General features: G+C 39.2%; 1 non-coding gene and 1 pseudogene across 1 annotated transcript; both read right to left on the bottom strand.

Moving 5' to 3' along the window:
* Positions 1–931: 931 nt before the first annotated feature.
* Positions 932–19,670, bottom strand: LOC114477893 (ATPase family AAA domain-containing protein 2-like; annotated as a pseudogene).
* Positions 9,575–9,709, bottom strand: LOC114478671 (small nucleolar RNA SNORA5). Its single transcript, XR_003675893.1, has one exon. It is a non-coding gene; the product is annotated as a small nucleolar RNA SNORA5 (small nucleolar RNA).
* Positions 19,671–20,568: the final 898 nt, after the last annotated feature.

Raw genomic sequence — 20,568 nt, forward strand, 5'->3', positions numbered from 1 at the left:
AGTTGAGGAGAAAGTGATCGTGTACATCTCATGGTGTCGAGCTGCATGGATCCTGCCTAAGTTTCCCAGTCGGGGTCCTGAGCTCAAATGTCATTTTATTGCATTTTCCCGATTCGTTGCCAGATTTATCCAGGTTCCGAGTGCAATCAAACACAGCATACTTTAACAGCTGACTGATGTTAAATGTGAGATTAATAATAAAAAATCTAATTCTTAACTAAATATAGGTTTGTAATCGAATAGGGAAATTGGGCTGATTATCCACCCCTACATAAACTGTCCTCAATTTAAATAAAAAGTTACAGGTAGTCACAAAATGAAGGAAATTTAAAGTGAAGATCCTGCATAGACTGATATCTGTCACTTGTTGCTTGGATGTTGTGAGTGCTTTACTTTATATATAATTTAAACTCAACAAAAGAAAGTACAACACAATGTTGAAATAGCTTGCTTTCCCACTTAAAATCTGTGACCCGCCTGAGATCAAAGTGTTCCGTAATTTTTGTCCCTTGAACTAAAATGACTTTGATGCCCCTGAACGACTGTTAGCTCTTTCTTTCTTCAGACAATGTGAATTTCTTTCTCTCTTACTTTTTCTTTAGTCAGCAGAAGTCTTCCATTTTTTCCTCTAACTCCTGATAAAAACAAAACAAAACAAAACAAGAATTCAGCTTCACTTTAAATTCCCTTTGTCACCATTTTTCATGTGGATGCTAAATTAGTCTACGCTCCCTAAATAGTTGTTTCATGCACACTGCCAGTCTGCTTACCAAAGATAACCATATATGGGTACAAACTGTGTACGTCCATAAAATGTAATCATAAACTACTGCGAGGACCAAAGCTTCCTTAATGACGTCACCAACATTCGATTTTCTTTAATCGTGGAAAATGGATGAAAAAAAAACAAAACAGAATTTGCCTCCTAAAACGAAATTATTATCATTAAATATTGTTTGTTTAGTTTTTTTTTTAAAAAAAAACAAACTATAATATGACAGGAACTATACCCTCATATACAATTGGGATAATAACATGCATTAATACACAATATCTTTCCAAATTTGACAGTGCTGGACTACCTGTTACTCTGTCCTCCTCTACCTGGGCTAAGATCTCCATGGATTCCACATCTGTTAGTTCAGCTGGATTGTGCTGCTGTTCCATCTATTCTATGATTTTGATGACTTGGTTGTTTTCTCTCAGTCCTGCAGCCTGTTTGTTTTGTGTCTCACTGTCTGACAACATCAGAGTCACAGAGTGAAGAAAGTCACAGCTCTGCTTATCTACTTTTCTCTGTTTGTGGCTATTAGTGTTTTCATCCTTGATTTCCCAAAGGAAACCCTTGTGTGTTGCGGCGGGTCTTCTTCCATCCTTAGGTCCGTCACCTACCTCTGTTTCATCCTCATCTCCATCTTCTTCATTCAGAGCCCATCATCACCTATCATTTCTTGACTTCATCCTAGTTGAAACAATTCCATGCAACCAGCGATTCTTCAGACGCTTTTTCTGCTGAACTGCAAGAAAATAATAAAAAACGTCTTCTCAGTCTTGTGCTTTGCAGCCAACGACACGTTACCTGTCTTTAGGTGTTGACCCTGGGAGAAAAACTTGTGATGAAATTGACTGGAACTGTGGTTCCGAGTGGCTCATTGTGAGGGCTCATATCACTGAGCTTAGCCTTGGCAGGAGATTTGGGGGGTTTGGGGAGGACGTGATGGAAAAAGGGAGAGAACTGAGCAGTGGGGCAGCCTGATGACAGAAAGAAGCAAAACAATTCACTGGGATGCAACAATCGAACTGTAAAACTCCCTCTCTGTCTTATGTAATCATTGATTTCCATGCAACGCTGTTGGGTCCAGCATGCAAAATATAAAATGAATGCCGTGGAGACAACGTGGCTGTTTTTGCAGCAGCGTACAGGGTTCCCACCAGGAATTATTCACAGTGTAAGGGAATTGTGAGGTCCGGGCGAATCCCCACCCCCTCAGAAAATTTTGAAATTTATAATCCTCTGACAGCCAAATGTTGTGAAGTAAAGCTTAAGTTTTGTTACTGTCTTAGTTTAAAGCCAAAAGTTATTTGTTGAACTGGTGACGAGTCATGAGGAATGGACAGTGTTTGGAATAACGGCGTTTGGAATAACGGCGTTTGGAATAACGGCGTTTGGAATAACGGCGTTTGTTTTTCAGTAACAGGGTAATCTAACTAATTACTTTTTATGCCGTTACAACGCCGTTATCGTTACTGAACGCTAAATGCAGTGCGTTACATGCATTGATTGAATAAACTGTGATCCGAAAGCATCCCCGGCTTCTTACTCAATTGTAGTGAGGAGGTGGGTTATAAACAAGGTGAGCGAGTATGATTGGCTAAGGCGGCGTCATGTTTCATGGTAGCCAATCAGAGCCAGTGTTTTTACACATGTGCCAGCAAGAGGAGGCGGGTCAAAAACAAGGTGAGCGATTATGAATGGCTCAGGCGGCGTCATGTTCCATGGTAACCAATCAGAGCCAGTGTTTTTACTCATGTGCCAACACACACACACACACACACAGACACTACAGATTTGATGAATCAGCAGTGATGGTGAGCGTGGAGCATCTGATGAAAAGTTGTCATTTTTAAGGTGGCGATACAAACACTACTTTAAAGGATACATATCATGCATTTAAATCCTTCCTTTTTTACATATAAATCATGCAGTTGTGGTCTATATTAAGCGGAACTGCAATGCTTGGCTCCACAGACCCCTTTTCTGATGTGCTTCTGAGAGCAACTCGTTTTGGTGCGGCCTCTTTAAATGCAAATGAGACACTTCATTCCCCGCCCCCTCTCCAGGTTGCAGAGGTGACACTCGGTTCAACTCCACCCTGTTCGGCCATTTTTGTAGTTTGATAGAAGAGATACGATTATTTAGCGGCGCAGAAAATGTTTATTCACACGTTATTTACAAAATGTCAACAACAGAATACTTGTTCATCCAGCCTTACATGTTCGAGCCAGAGTCGGACCCGGCGGAGCGAGATGAAAATGAAGATGATGAACCTGCAGAACCCTAACAAGTGAGCTAACACAAGCACCAAGCTAACGCTAACGTCACAAAATGCATTTTAATACAGCCTTTTCGGAGACAAAAATGGCAAAATGAAATGACTAATGAAACCTTTAGACTTAAATTAAATCACGTAGGTCATATCATCAAGGATCTAAAACGAGCATACAGCGCTAATATATGAAGACGGTGCAACTGCTAATGCTAACAAAACAATGACAGGGACGTCTTATCATCACACTTTTTAGCGTTATTTACAGCTTACCGAAGTGTTCTGTTCGTCGTCTCCAAAGATAGAAGGAATTGAACCCTCAATCAGACAAAGTCTTTCGGCAAATCCTTCTTTATACTAGCGGAGGTTGCTGAAGCAGTCATCCTTGAAGTGCTTAGCGCACACAAAAATGACCTTACCCACAGTGGTGGGTACATTTCCGTAAAAAATAAAACTCAACCAGGCACTTTGAAAAGGTTCTGATGCTGGGAGACGTTGTAATGAAGCGTGTGGGTTACTACATCCAACAACCGAACATTTTGACTTATCCTCTCGTAACTTCGGCATCCTTGAGCTTGGACTACAAAATAAAAGCGAGAAATAAAAATGGCGGATTGCTCGAAGTGTTGGGCCTGGGGTCGATGTCCTAATTTGGCAGTTCCGCTGCAAATACTGTGACGTTATTGGTCAAAAAAACGTAATAGAGAAGAGAAAAATCGAAACAGATTGAAAAATATGACCAAAACAGAATATAAAGATATCAACGGAGCACCTGAAGAGACTAATTTGAACTTTTCTGTACTTCTAAACACTCTAAATATACAACAAAATGCATTTAAGGGCTAAAAAAGTGGATTTAGCATGATATCTCCCCTTTAAATTAATTGTGGTCAAAAACAAGAACGTGCGTGTGAAGTGTACATTATATCCAGGAGTGAAGACTTTGTCGACATCCGTTGTAAGCAACTCAACTTTAATGAAGCACCTCACGACACACGCATCTAAAAAAAAATCTGAATTATTTGACATACAGCAACTTTTTTTTTAACAGTAACGCAAATAGCTACTTTCCTTGGTAATGAGTTACTTTTATTATAGAGTAATTCAGTTACTAATGCAGTTACTTTTTGGAACAAGTAGTGAGTAACTATAACTAATTACTTTTTTAAAGTAACATTCCCAACACTGGGAATGGATTTAGAGAGTTACTCATGCTTGGTATAGGTCCTCCACTAATAAATACGGTACTCACAGACACTGTATGGACAAGAAATAACATCTTATTTAAAAGATTGATTCAAAGAGACTCACTTTTCAAATTTAAATGAGGTATTATGTGGGACCCACAATAATATTGGGACTGTTATGGACAACATATCTTAAAACCTTGTTGCGTTTTGGGCGGTAGGTGAGTCAGAGACATTAGATGAGGTTGTAGTCGGAGTTTGACTGCATTAGAAAGTAAACGAGGATCTGTTGTAACATGTTGACGCTTTTGTGGGAGGAGAACCAGAGGTTGGGTGGCATTACTAACCAGGAAACAAACCAGTTTGTTTATGTTAGATTATACCAAACAAAAATGAACACACCTTCAGAAGAATAAAATGGTTGTCATCGCCTCCTGCTTGCCAGTTTTAAAAGCCTATTTCTAGCCATACCAGGAATTCGAACACTACACAGTAATGAACCAACTATAAAGAGATGATGAAAACCAAACAAACCACTAACCTCTTGATCTGCAGGATTCTTTGATCTCCTCACCCATTTTCTCAGTCTTCATCCAGCTCATCTTTGATCATAGTATGTACAGCGTCTTTCAGAGCACAGACTCTGTGGCGGATCTGATGATCTGGAGGAAGTCCAAAGAAAAACATTCACATCTCATCAGTCAGATTGCAAACGGCTTACAAATACTTAGTTTATCCTTCACACCTGTGATGGGTGGTGCTGTACATAGAGTGTACCATATGTACCTGAAGGTTGTTTATCTGGATACTCCAGGGCTTTCAGCCAAATAAGATCCACGTCATGGAGAAACTCTTTAACCGTTTGGTACGGATTGAAGTCTACTTTACAGAGGACTGTTGACAAGTACTGAACTGACATGATAAATGAAGAATACAAAGACAAGGAAGAGAGTTATCACAAGGTAAGTTGTGAGAGTGCCTGTTAATGTGACAGAATACAAAAAAAGCATTCACATTTTAATCTTCAACTATTCTAAGAGGATGAATGTAAAAGCTTTTCTTTCTTTTCTATTAGTCGCTGTTAAACTGAAATGCTCTACTGATTATATTTTTGATTTGTTTAAATAGGCAAAATAGAGAAGACATAAATCAGCCACCTCCTTCAAATCCGTCTGCTTTGTAAAGGCCTTGAAATGCTCGTCTTGTGACAGACGATTTGTGACATCACGAAGAAAGACGAAAGAGGCGGAGCTCCCTCAGGGTGGCCTCTTCTTGCTCCTCTAATTGCTGGATCTCCTCCACAGTCAGCTGATGAGGAGGAGGTGGAAGGGTGACTGGGAGCACCTCTAAGGCATGAAGCACTGAGAAAAGATATTATTATTTCATTATTCATATCTGTAAGTGCAAAACTTACAGTAAAACATCCACATTCTCCCCAAGACATTACCCTACCTTAGCTTTCATGTGTACACTCATGGACTATATCAAATACATTGCATATACTCATAATGGCCCTCATTTATTAACTGTTTGTATGCTCAGATCTGTAATAAACTAACCTCAGCTGTCATTTACGCATAAGCAGACACACATTCAGAACAGATCAAAACGGAATACTAAAACAAATTAAAAGTCCAGTATTATGCTTTTTTTTTCACCCATCTCCATTTGTTCTAAAAACCCCAACAACATAGTATTTGAGGTATTTTTTCCCAAACTCGCCTGTTTTCTGGAGTTTTAGCCCTCTGAAAAGTCACTCTCAGTGCGCTTCTAAAATCAGCCTGTTTTTTGGCCCTTCATGCATATGCATGAGTGGGTGTAAACACATGCACTGCTTCAGGGTGTGTGTTCATCACATTGACTGTAAAAAAGAAAAGGATGGGACAATCTCCCAGGTGGAGTGAAGCTTTTATTTTTAGAGCTCCCCCTGCTGACTGGCTGCAGTATAGGTCATAACACTCTCTCCTCAATGGTAACAGATGGGATGTGGGTCAAACTGTAAAGTTAAAATACTTGTCACATAATTTATTTCCAAACCTAAACTCTGCTGTGATCGTTAGTTATTATCACCCTACATTGTGTTCAAGTGCTCATTTTTCTGTGAAATTTGTTTTAAACAAGTTATTTGAGGTTGAAAAACACAATTTTACATCATATGTGACGATTGACAGCCGCGGATCATGCATAGCTCTCTTTGTGAATAGCAGTTACGTCTTGAAGGAAAGCCGAGACGTGTGATTTTCTTTATTTTTAAATAGAGTATGTTTAGATATTTGAGTTGAAATATATTGTGGTTTTGTACTAACCTCTATGATCTGAACAACTCGAATTTCCAGCGGGAAAGATACTTAAGTTCTTGTAGTAGCTGGGCATAAGTCATTAGGGTAGTACGCTAAATGGGCGGGGCATCTTACCAGGGCTCCTCCCGCCGGACCCTACTGCACAGACTCTTGTTCCAAAATTGCAAGATGGCAACGCCCCTAAGAGCCGTATTTTGGCTTCAAGAACGTTGAGTGGGAACAGCTACAGTGCACGCCCACTGGTTTACAACAGCAGCAGCAGCAGCAGTAAATCAGTCTTCCTTCACTTCCTCACCTCTACTGACCACAGAACTAGTTCATTTAAGATGATAGTCCATTATTTTCTGACTTTTTACAAAATGTGAAATGACAAGGGAGAGAGGAAACAGAAGCTTTTCAACTTTGGTCCTCTGAATGAGGCCAAAGGAATGTATATCACTATAGCAAAACCATTATAAAGTCATTTTTTATAATACTGCCCCTTTAAACTAAACACATTTAATTTTTAAAAAGCTCACATTACAGATAGCACTTTTTCTGGTTTTGCTTTCACGGAATACTGTATAACCCACTGGTAACCTCTGCTACCGGAGCGCATGGATTCACCAGTGCTGCTATGGTCTGTCTTAGAGAATGAGTTCCTATTTCCTCCATACAGCAAATCACAGGGAACTGTAGTTTTAAAATATAAATAGCTCCTTAAACTTTTACCCTAACCAAGCTCCAGTATCCCTTATATTTTAAGACAAGTGTACAAGAAATCTAAAATAGCCACTTGTCAACCACTGACTAAATACAATGATGCGATTCGAATCTAGTAGGTCGACCTTTATTAACATTGAAATGCTGTGAACATTCCTACTAGGGCTGGGTGATATGGACCAAAACTCATATCTCAATATATTTTCTCAAAATGGTGATATACGATATAAATCTTGCTCTGGCTTAGAACACACTCATTGATACACCTCACTGTGCTTTACATACTGTTCTGAGAAGTAAAAGCAGTGACTCCTAAAACTAGTTATTTTATACAAAATAAGATATATATATATATATATATATATATATGCAATATTGTAATTTTCTATATTGCCAAAATAGAAAACTATTATATTTCCAGAAATCGTACCAAACATGCTAAATAGTGTTAATAGAGTCAACTACGGTTATCAATTTGCCATTTTATGATTAAAAGTATTGAAGTTATCTGAATGGTTTACACTGAAATCACACAAGATTTCCTGTAGCAAGAGTGACATTAGCCACTCTGCTAGACCTTCAGCCACCTGTTAAATGGGATAAATATCACGGAAATGTGTGATATGATCCCAAACCATTATTTATGAAACCTTTAACTAGCGCCAGTCGGCGAATCACATTAAAGTTTTGCAAACAAAATCCCACGAAGCTGTGATGATTAGAGGTGTGATGTTCTGCTGTGATGTGTCACCAGGTAAATTCATCACCAGTTCAGCTAACACACCACCACCTAAACCTGTCTTTGTACCAGAGTCTTTTCAGATTTCAATGGGGTCATGATAATCTGAACCACCTGTTCATCATATCAGAATAAAAGCACACTTTAGATGAAGCTCTGTATGTATTTCAAACCACAGATAACACCATAACTAGACCCTGAATGCAATTATAGGCAGAATTAGACAGATTTGTCCATTTGTCACACTTTCGAGACATTCAGTCACCCGTTTCCTGTGAAAAATGGCGTGTAAAAACATGATATTTTCCCAAAACATGCATGTGAGGCCCAATTCTGAATAAAGAGAGAAATAAAAGAAAAGGTTAAATTGCTTTCTCCATTTTAACATGTGAATTGCATAAACTGTGTGCCACCAAATCATCCCAGATAGGCTTTAAATATTCAAAGCTGGTAATTGTAGATGAACCTTGTCATGGTAAGCAAATAACAGTGTGATGAACCGCCAACATAGTTGACATTCTGGCAACCTGGTTATGTAACGCCAACATATTATTAACGAGAACAATCCAATTATTTTTGATGGTTTCACAATTATACTACAAAGTTAATAGACTATTCCAGCTGTTCAGACATGTCCATCCACTATAAGTACATTTGGACACTGTGGTGTTATATATTTGGCGTGATAAGTGCTTCAGTTGCATCATATATCTAAAACCAATTTGTCCAACCTTTCACACCAATTAAGTGCTGATGTCAATACGTGTTGTTAATGCTTATCCTCAAACTTGTATAATCTTAAAAGTTTGAAATGTTCAGCCACCAAAATGAGCCAAGTTACTGTCCAACAGTAACGGACTCATTTATTGCCTATCAGCTTTCTTTCTGGATGCTGGTGCGTTGGCAGCTGTGTTGAGAATCAGATGCTGAAAGAAGTCGCTTCTTTCTGTAATGGTGGGAACCTGAATGTGGAAAATCTCTCCGTACTCAACCCAGAACAACTCTGGCACCTAAGAGAAGGAAAGGAAATAAATACTGGTAAAAATGTCAAGTACACAGGGCGCGCGCCCCCCAGTGGCTGGAAATCCTTTCCTCTTCTCCACCCTGGACCTTGTCCCCAACACTCCACCCTCCTGTGTGTTCTGTGCTCCAACTACCAAGTTAAATTCCTTGTGCTGTTTTTTAAACTGTTCTTGGCGAATAAAATCCTTTCTGATTCTGAAATAATTGAAGTCTAATGGCGACCATGGCTGGTTTTCCCTCCATACCTCTATGCTGAGTTTGTCATAGCTGAGGCTACATGGATTCAGCTGCAGAATAGGAGCGAAGGCTGGGATGGAGCTGAGCAGGCTTGGGAAGGTGGCTTTTAAAGCAAGGCTTACAGTTTCCCACCACGGTCCAATTTGAGGGACATACAAGATGCTGGGAAAGGTTCGCTTGGCCTCAACAAAAATCTGAAAGGGATTAATAGAATATTTGATCAGAACCACATGTGCATTTCTGATGTAGGTCAAGCTGCAGACATTACACAATACATGATCAAAACTACCAAGAGCTGAAACTATTAGAGAAGTGATTTTGCTAAGCTGAATATGAAGCTCTCGTCAATAACACATTTTTATCCTCACTGTCACAGATGAAGAGCGGCAAGGCCCATGAGCTACATTTTATGTTCCAGCTATTTTGGCCAGTAGGGTCAACTAAAGGTGACACACTGAATTTGACAAAGCTGCAGAAATAGAGAACCACTCTACATGCCATGATGATGCTGCCTCTATGCATTTATGTTTGTTTGAACATCTTCTTTCACCTGTGCACAGGTTTCCTCTGGTGAAGTGGCAATGGATCCGTACAGCATGGCTAGGTCCAAAGAACTTCTCCAAGGCGTGGAAGACAACAGGAGCCAGGTGGGAGACCTACCCCGAACCTGGTCTCCCCAGCAGCAACAGCCTGGGGCGGTATGATGTGGGCTGACTCAGCACATTCCTAGAGGATGTAAGGAAGTTAATTTCAGTTAACTTTTTATATATATATACCCAAGTTCCAGAATGTTCTGTGGTAAGATCTGTATCAATAGGAATGAATCCATGTACAGGTTCAGAGCAGGCAGCTAAATGAGGGGATCACAAAAAATGCTCAATAGGTTTAACCACATAGAGTGATTGGTTTAAATTAGGGTTCTGTGGGCCCTGTTAGAGCCTGATATACAACAACTGTTAGCTCTTGGTTTTATGTTCACCTTCCATGCCCTACAGCTAGGAGGGTCTAGCGCTCCGTTTACTGGGCACATGTTGTACACATCCGTGTTGACTGGGAGTGGTTCAGTTGTAACTTGTATCTGGACGTGGAAGTTACAGATTTTTTTCTTGAATAAAAACCTAACGTGGAGTTTATCTTTGACTAACATTGGTAGCAGAGGATGGTGAGTAACTACAGAGTTCCGCCACCTAGTGTTGTAGTAGTCGTGACCGGTCTTGAGACCAAATTTTAAAGGTCTCGGTCTGAACCCGGATTTGGAAGAATTCTGAATCGGTCTTGTCTCGGACTCGGGCTGTCCGGACTCGGGATTTTCCTTCAAGACCGTTCGAGACCAGCACTAATTCCTGCTAATTTTAAACTTTTTTATAATGTGATAATAACAAGGAGAAGAAGGGGATAAAACAATCCTTTATTCATTCTTTAATCCACCCAGTATAATGACCGCAACCTTCCTTAATGTGACAGAGTGATGTGTGTGACACACTCACACACACAAGCAGGAGAGAGAGGCGGGACCTAAACATGTCCGCTAACTTGTTGGTTGTGAAATTTGATTTCACGAACCACAAAGAATACATTTGTAAAAGCACAGCAAAGAGGAAACACTCTGCATCGTGTAGGTGACCAGCCATGTTATTTCTTGGCAGAAATACTTTTAAACACTTGCTGTACATTCAGCTGACATAAAAATCTTGGTTTTCAAATATAAATATATCAGTAGCAGTAGTAGTTTTAATATTTTAGTTAATTTTTTCCAGGCACCTTTTTTGTTCATCAAATGATTTGAAAGAAACTAAAACTAAAGAGAGAATGTTATTTAACTGTCAAACCTTCTCATAATTTTATTTATTTATATATATTATTTAATTAAAAAAAAAAAAAAAAAAAAAAACATGTTTATGGTCTTGGTCTTGGTCTCGGTCTCGGCTTGTCTCGGTCTTGGTCTTGATTCGGTCTCGGCTCCCGGAAGTCTTGGTCTTGGTGCATTCTGGTCTCGGGCAAGTCTTGGTCTCGGATAGTGTGGTCTTGAACACAACACTGCCGCCATCAAATGAAGTCGGCATCTGGGCCAGAGTCACGGACTCTGTCGCTATCGGGCAGAGCACGGGAGACAACAATGGAAATTCCGGTAGACGATTTAAATAAATACACAGGAATTGACACTCTGCTTGGTAAGCTTGACAGTTAATTTGTTCCTAAAAGAAGAGAAAGACCGGATCTATGAAACATACACTGATTTTGACAGCATTGTTAATAAAGAAAACGTGTCCATGGCAGACTACATTATTGATTTTGACCAGCGGTGTTCACGTATGCGCAAGTACAAAATGGAGCTACCCAATGCAGTTTTAGTTTTTAAGCTGTTGGACACTGTGTGCTTAGATGTGACAGACAAGCAGCTGGTTTAACAGAGTGCATAGATTTAACATTTGCCTCGATGAAGTCCGCTTTGAAGAGAATATTTGGCGAAAAAATGAATGCTACAGAGGGAATCAGTCAAGAATCTGTGTTTGTGATGGAGCAGCGGCAGAAAAAAGCAAAACCTGGCAACAAAGCAGCAGCCCTAAAACTCCACAGCCCGGTATAAACCCACTGGACAAGTTCGGACGGCAATCAAAGTGTGCAGTGTGTCAGAGCACGTTTCATTGGGCCAAAGATTGTCCACACAAATGTGAGTGTTAATGTAACTGAAGATAAGACGGACGAGTGTAACATTATGCTTTACGCTAAAGAATCATCAACGGATGCAGGAATATTCATGACGGAATGCTTTGACTCAGCTATAATAGACACTGCATGTACAAGAACAGTATGTGGACAAGAGTGACTAGACAACTACATTAGTGTGTCCGGAAAGAAAAACAAAAAGTCAATGAGAGCAACAGAGATACAAAGTCACAGGCCCTTCAAGTTTGGGGATGGAAACGTGGTGTACTCTGTTAAAAATGTTAAAATACCAGCCAAGATTGGCAACACCAAGTGCAATATTGAAACCCAGTTAATATCCTCCTGCTTTTGAGTAAAACGTCTTTAAAAAGGGCTGGAACCGTTCTGGACATGAAAAATGAGTGCAGTGATGTTTGATCAAGCTGTCAAACTGGACTTTACAACTTCAGGACATTACTGTGTGAACATGGTGGATAATCATAGTACATGTCCTACAAGTGTTGATCAGGTATTAGCAGCAGCAGCAGCAGCAGCAGCAGCAGCAGCAGCAGCAGCAGCAGAAGAAGAAGAAGAAGAAGAAGAAGAAGAAGAAGAAGAAGAAGAAGAAGAAGAAGAAGAAGAAGAAGAGCTTACAAACAGAGACAAATGAACACAAACGAGAAGATGAAAGTTTAGGAGAAACTACATAAACAGTTGGGACATGCTTCAGCTGACAAGCTACATAGACTTTTGAGTAGTTCTGGCAACAAAGACAATGAGTGCATTAGCTTACCACAAAAAATAATAGGTCAGTGCGTGAAGCGTGTCAAAAATACTGTAAGACCAAACCCAAACCTGCTGTTGGCTTACCACTGGCTTCAACATATAATGAGACTGTAACGGTAGATCTGCATGAACTTGAGCCAGGGGTGTGGTACCTCCATAATATTGACCCGTTCACTCGATTTAGTGCAGGAAGTGTCCTGACCACCAAGAGGTCTTCTGAAATAGTCAAACATTTTATCCACGATTGGATAAGTGTTCACGGCCCAACACAAAAGTTGTTCAGTGTTCGAGGAGGTTGAGGACAAACGTGCATTTCCACCTGATGGGTGTGCACTCTGAAAGAGACATACAATGGATTAGTACCAAAAGCCAGGCTTGTTGCATGTGGATTTGAGGAGCTACAAGTTTCTGAACTACAAAAAGACTCTCCAACCTGTACCTGAGGCTCCTTGTGGCAGTGAGTTGTCAGAAAAATGGCAACAAGAACTAGAACTGTCTAAAGACATTTTCATCAAACCTCCCCCAGAGGCCAATAGCACAGGGATGCTTTGGAAACTGAAAAAATGTGTGTACGGTTTAGCTGATGTCTCATTGTATTGGTATAGCAGAGTGAAAAGCATAGTGATTGAAGCAGGGGCTGTCATATCTAAAGTTGACCCTGCAGTTTTCTACTGGTTAGACAGGGAAAAGCATGTAACTGGTATACTAGCCTGTCATGTTGACGATTTCATTTGGCGGGTACACAAATGTTTACTATGAATGTCATGCCTCACCTCAGATCCAAATTCAATGTAGGTTGTGAAGCTCTGGATAGCTTTTCATATGTGGGTGTTGATTTTGTTACTTCAGGAAAAAAAGTAAAGATTCACCAAGAGACATACATTCAGCTTATACCTCTTGATCGCTCACAGGCCACAGAGCCAAGCTCGCCCCTCACTGAGATAGAGAGAGATCTGATCAGATCCAAGATAGGGCAACTTTTGTGGGTTGGTAGCATCAAATCTCAAACAGGCTACAGTACAGACCATTAATGAAGCAAACAGAGTTGTGTGTAAACTCAATGCCAAATCAGTGGAGTTGAACTTTCAGCACCTTGGTAAAGACAGTAACTTAAAGATAGTTACTTTCACGGAAGCTGTCAAATGGGGGTACTCAGGGTGGACACCTTCTTGTTTTTATGGGTGACAATGGGCACTTCTCTCCAATATCACGGCAGTCAAAGAGAATAAAGAGAGTTGTCAGAAGTACACTTGCAGGAGAAACACTAGCAATGTCTGAGGGAATTGATAACGCCATTTTTATTTCAACATAGTTTTCTGAACTTCACAGTGTGCCAATTATCTGTGTCACTGATAACTTTTCTCTTGTTGATGCACTGAAGTCCACCAAGCTTGTGACTGAAAAGAGACTGCGCTTAGAAATCAGTTCTATCAAGGAGCTGATCCAAACCAAAAGGGATCAACAGGTGGTGTGGTCAGATACCAAAAATCTTGCAGACTGCTTAACTAAAAAAGGAGCCTCCTCAGCTATGCTGCTTAAGGCGCTCCATGAAGGACGGTGGGCTGTTGAGTGAAAACTTGAATGTGCTCTTTTGACAAATATTTCTGTTCATTAATGTAATAGTTAATACACACATTTTGTGAGGGTAAAAAAAAAAAAAAAAAGAGTGAGTTTGTTAGCTCTTGGTTTTATGGTCACCTTCCATGTGCTGCATCTAGGGGGCTCTAGCGCTCCGTTTACTGGGCACATGTTGTACACATTGTTGCTCTCAAATAGGATCAAAATCAGAAACTTCATTAATCCCTGAGGGGTAATTAGATAAGCAAAGAGTGGCATGTTTGAAAAAGCAATAACAGACAATATTTATCAGTTTTATGTTTTTAAAAACTTGCAATGCAAATATTTTAAAGAATGTCATGATGACACAATTTGGTTTTAATTTTAGATTGAAATAAATTGTCAGTGTCTGTTTTTAGTTTTGTTTTGCAGAGTGGCATTTTAAATAGTTAAACTGGTCTTATTTATGCTATTGTTTATTTTATTTCCTATTTTCCTATTGAGTTGAGAAGGTCATACCCAGAATAAATATGTGAGCAGGCCCAGAGTTAAAGCCAAACAAATGCATGATTTCCCTTTACAAAAATATTGTGCATCTAGAGCCCATTATTGTCATATTATGAACTTTGTCTATTGTCCCACCCCGATAACTGGATACTGGTACCCTTTCAAAAATTAAATATATAATTTTAGAAACTTTATTCTTTTGTTGTGGGCGGTGGTTGGGGACCCCTGATCTGAAGTGCATTCATGTGATGGGTTGCAAATTAATTTCAAGTTAAAAACAATTTCAACAAACACCTGAACGCGTGACATACTGGCAGAGGTGGAGGATTCCAAGTGGCAGATGTTTTGAGGTGAGAGTGAGAAGACTGTCCTTCAGAGCAGATCTCAGAGTCCTCTTCATCACTGAACATCAGATCATCCTCAAAAAGCCTACAGATCACCTCTGAAAAAACAAAGGATCAAGCTCATGGTAAATATTGTCCAATAGGGAAAGATAGGACAGATATAATCCAACGGGGCTTACTGTTTCTCTATTCAAAATACCAGGGCATTGATTTAGTAAAACTAAATGAAAGCAGACATGTCAGTCTAGGAAACTGATCTGAACAAAGACTAAATATTTGATAATTAAAAGCTTGAGGCTAAAAATGAGACAGCACCTTGTTCTCTTTTACTCTTTAAACCCTGCTCAGCATGTGGGAACAGTTGGCTCACTGTGTGCAGGATGCTCTGCAGGGGTGGATGGCAGGAATCAGGACTTTGGCAGGAGAACCTACAACCCTGAGGAACACATTTGACAACTTATAATAATAATAATGTAACCTTTATTGATCACTGTAGTGAAATTCTTCTCTGCAGGCCCATAAAAGAAGCAGCCCCTTAATACAAGAGCAAACGTACATCAAACACAGCAGTAAAATCAAGGTATGAAAAAAAGAGCAGAAACTAAGAAATACATCATTAAACTTTATCACATCAAGAATAAGTTGTTCTACATGCTTCACAAGAACAAAGAATTTTCTACTTTTTTTGGCTGAAGCAATACAGACTTTGTAAGAAGCCATGAGCATCAGCTGACAGACACACATGATCACTGTATAAACTTTGAGGGAAGGAGGTCAGATATAAAGCTGATGGAGGTATGTGTGGTGTGTACACGTCAGGGCGTGGAACCCCCCCGAAAAAAACAACAAACAGAAAAGAGTGCATTATGGAAGATCTAAGCTTTAATGCTGTGACTTTTTGATGAAATTGATTTGAACCACTTTTTTCAGTTACAAGACAATAAAAGCTCACATTAGATGAAAGCCATGCATTCTTTTTTTGTTTTATAGAAAATTCGTTGTTCGAAAGGGCATCAGTGTCAGAAATCACAGTCAACTGGTATGAGAGCATTACTGCGGGTTGTTTAATGGAGGTATAATAGCCAAACAAACCAAACCTAAATTTAATTTTTTCACCGATCACAAGACTGGACAGAAATGTTTGGCATACAAGAAAGAACAAATATCTGTATTTTTGTTAAGTGTTCAGAAGCTTAGGCCTGACAATCTGATTTTAGTATGTTGGTGTGGCAGGTTTAGAAGCATGGTTTACCAGGGGGGTTGGATGTTGAACCTCTCAAACACTTCAGGATAGAGCAGAGGGAACACCACCATCTCCTTCAGTGACAAGATGTGTCTGCTCAAACCTCCAATGCTGTCAAAGCGCACCTTAAAGCACAACAGTGCAGAATCTGTGTGTTAGGATCAATTCATCCTGATGCAATAGAATACACAATCCTAGACTATCTGCACAGGAAGTGTTAAACATGTGGCTACCGTCTTGTCTATGTGCATGGGATCCACATCAGCCAGACTGGCTCCGATTTACATCCTGCCTTTATGGATCCCAAGTCGGTCTTTTTTGACAATGTTCGTAAGCAAACCTCTACAGGAAGAAAAGTGTTGCCTTAGCTATTCTTAGATACATTAAAGATGCACCCAAAGACCACTTTATACCAATTTACCAGGCCCGTGCAGAGACCTCCAAAGGGGCAGGTGCTCAAATCAAAAAAGGGCAGATACTACTGGTACATATCATGGCATCTTGGCCAGTATCAGACAGTTTCATATATATATAACAAAAGTAGTAGTCATAGAAATTGAAAGAGATTTTTATTTTATCAGAATATATAAAAACAAACAACTTGTAGCACATATTTTAACTTAAGCAAAATGTTTTCATTCAAAATGAACAGAGAGCTCCTTTGATTTGAAGATTATCTATGACTTTAGATCTTACTGGCACTGCTCGGCTGAGGAGGAGAAGAGGGAAAGATTGTTGACTGGGGAGGCTCATGACAAGGAAAGAAAAAAACAAAAGTACATGAGCACACTGTTGATATTTTAGTATATTGTAATAAACCATTAATACCAAATGCTTTGCTAGACTTACAGAGCAGGACAGGAGTACATTCTTAACACTAGCAGCAAACTGGAACATGGAACTGCAGATAAAATAAGAACAGAGGAATCTAACTAAATGTTTTTCCCTAATAAAGATATATTAACATTCCTAATCAGCACTTTATTGATCACCTCATTTTATGATCTACCTTTATGTGTGTTTCATCACCTGTATAGTTTCTTCTTTTCCTCTTCTCTTGTTCTCCTGCTTTTCTATTCTTCTTCATTCGTGGTCTATTTCCAACTATACTTCTTAGTCCTTCAATTTTTTTAAAAGTATTTTTCCAGTGCCTTCTACTCTGACCTTTTCTTCTTTGTTTGTTCTCCATTCTCTTTGTTGCTTCTCTCTTATTTCTCATAAAACCAGTTTCCTGTTATTGCTGACTCCATATCTTCTTCACCGGACCTATCACTTTCTTTCTGTTCATCTAGGATTTAGAAAAGTATGAACAATGATAGACAATGTAAACAATTAATAAATCCTGAGTGTATCTTCATCTCAAAACGACCTTGAAAAACTATGTATTGTTGTTCTTAACGTTGCTCTTTTTAATGCAGCTGGTTAGTGATCCACTACCCTTAGCTGCCTCACGCAGCTCCTTCTTTTTTGTTGAATGTGTCTCTCTTTGCATGGCATCTTTGAACTAAAATTAAATAAATACATTTTAAGGAAGATTAATTAAAAAAGAAAGAAAAAGAAAAAGGGAAATGCTTAAGTAGAGCTAATGGAACAAAAACACAATATGACAGTGACTGACTAAAAACAAACCATCATCTTATTCATATCATATGCTATATGCATATCATATCTCATTCAACACGCATGGTTTGGTATGTGCAGGCTAATTTTACAAAGCCATCTGCTAGTAGGGCTGCACCTAACAATATTTTCTCAAACAATTATTTTTAAACAATTTCATCACTTGATTAAAATGTTTTTTTGTTTTTTTAACTCAAAGTAAATACCAAAAACTTGTGTGAGATGAAAATCCAAAATAATTTATTCAGCTTTTCCCTTTAAACAAACAATATCAACATAAATTGTTCTGCAGGGCATTACTTTGGAATTATTGTTTTTTTCAAAATGTCTCTTCTTTAACATTTCATAATAAACTACATTACACTTTTTTACTAAACACTAACAGTTTTTAACTAAACATGAACTATGTTTTTCCATGTTGGGACAAGTTATAAGTAATTCAAGTTTTAATAAAATTTAATTCCTTTAAATTATCGGATAAATCTTATGACATTTGTAACACAGTGGTTTGACCTGGACTCATTATCAAGTCTTATTATAATGATACATTTCCCATAAATCGAGAGATAGAAGTGGTCACGTCACATTTTCTGGTTGGTTTTTAAACGTGGTTTCCAGTCTAAGCCAACAGTTTGCTCCATTAGACACACGGGAGTCACCATCTTTAACGCTACCTATTGATAAGGTCAATAAATCGTCCCAGCCTGACTAGCTAATAAGTCAAATAACTTACTTACTGGCTCTTTGACTCCCTACAATGGCATTTAAGTTGTCAATTAGGGTCAAAGAAGCTCAAATGCAACCTGGTTAGGTTGTGGTGGTACTGGGCAGCCAGATTGGGTGGGAGGATCGAGGATAGAGCTCAAGTCATGTGACGCCACATTAGAAAATATGTTACACTATTTATTTCTAAATATTATTTTTTTATATAATTTACTTTATGATGGCAAAAAAGAGAATATATATCTTTTATTATCTTGAAAAAACAACAAAAAAAAAAACACTTGACGAAAAGGGCACTGAGGCCAAAGGGGCAGGTGCTCAGCACCCTCTGCACATGCTCATCTAGATACTGTACATTAAAGATGCACCCAAAGACCACTTTATACAGATTTACATCAATATTCCCTAACCCTTAGCCTGCACCAGGTGATGCTCTCACCTGCCGACTGATATGCTCTTGTTCTCACTCTCCGTCTGTACAAGAAGGCAATCACAAAAATTAAGCCTCATCTTGGACATATTTAATGTAAAAATATACAAGTGACTATTGACTGAAAAATGGTGTTAAAGTGTTGATTAGTAACACAAAAAGTCTATTAATGTACATTAAAATCACAGAGGAAGTCAGAGTCACAGACAGTAAACAAAGAGTAAACACTGATAAAGACAAAAAGCAGACGTCTTACCTCGCCAAACTGTTTCTGAGGGTAGAAGGAAGGAGTTCACAAACCAATTATAAAGCTAACCAAATAAATATAAATAAAAGTGATGTTATTTGAATGGACTTAAAAAAACAATGTTATTTTTTCCTAATTCAATGTGGCTACTCCATCTTCCCGTACGTTGCTCATATCAGGCCAGAAAACCGTGCTATTGATCTACTGATCAATAGCACTGAACATTTGACAAATTACTGCAGCAACAGAGAAATCAGTCTGCAGTATTTGAAGATGGGCTACAGAACAACGGCCAGCAGGTCTGAGCTGTCCGTGCCGTGGTAACGCGCCATCGCGGGCGCTCAGCCAGGACCCTTGCGCAATCGCTATGTAAATCTACTCATTAGCAGCTGGTCTGCGCTGCTAATGAGTAGTATCCAGCTGGAGCCCCGGAGAGGGAAGCCCCTGACGGATGTGACCCTGGCTGGACGAAAGAGACGTAGAATACCAGTAACTCTATCCACTGTTCTAGCAACTTGCAATGCCTCTTAAATGTCTGAGGCCTTAACCAGAATGGTATAAAAGATGAGTAGAAAAATGCCAAGAAATATTTTTATAGAAAAGTATCTAAATAGCAAACAAAACAAGCAGCATTGTTTTTTATGCACTTACCATCCTTTCATTGAATGTTTTTGTCATTTACAACCATAATTAACATTTAAAGCTGCACTTTGTAAGTTTTTTTGGGGCATCATTTGGTCAAAAATCCATAATCATCTTTCAGCCTATTGTAATCTAAAGTGTTCTGAGTGGACAGTGAATCTCTTCTTCTTCTCTTGGCCCTGTAAATTAAGTTTATAAATCCAGGAACGTGACGCTCCGAGAATCTGGATGTCAGCCAATCAGGATCTTTCTATGAACACGTGTGCTCCATGAGCTGTTTTGGGCGTTCTATTGGCTGCTCGACTGAAGTCTGGTGCATTCAGGAAGTAAACGTGTAATGACAGACGTTCCAGCATAAGTCCCACAACAGTTACACGGCAAATCAAGCAGAAAAAGACAGACTGAGGTCAAGAAGCAACAGAATAAAGTCACAAACACTGAGGAGGAACGAATCACTTTCACTTTATGTCCTCGCGGACCTCCGTGACTGCGGAGGGTCCGCCGCGCACACACACTGGCTTCAGAGGGAGAGCGAGAACAGAAGGAATAAATCGCATGTAAATCTAATTGGAGCTTATTCAAGGTGAA

The sequence above is a fragment of the Gouania willdenowi genome, chromosome 16 (genome assembly GCF_900634775.1).
Source record: "Gouania willdenowi chromosome 16, fGouWil2.1, whole genome shotgun sequence".
Lineage (NCBI taxonomy): Eukaryota > Metazoa > Chordata > Actinopteri > Blenniiformes > Gobiesocidae > Gouania > Gouania willdenowi.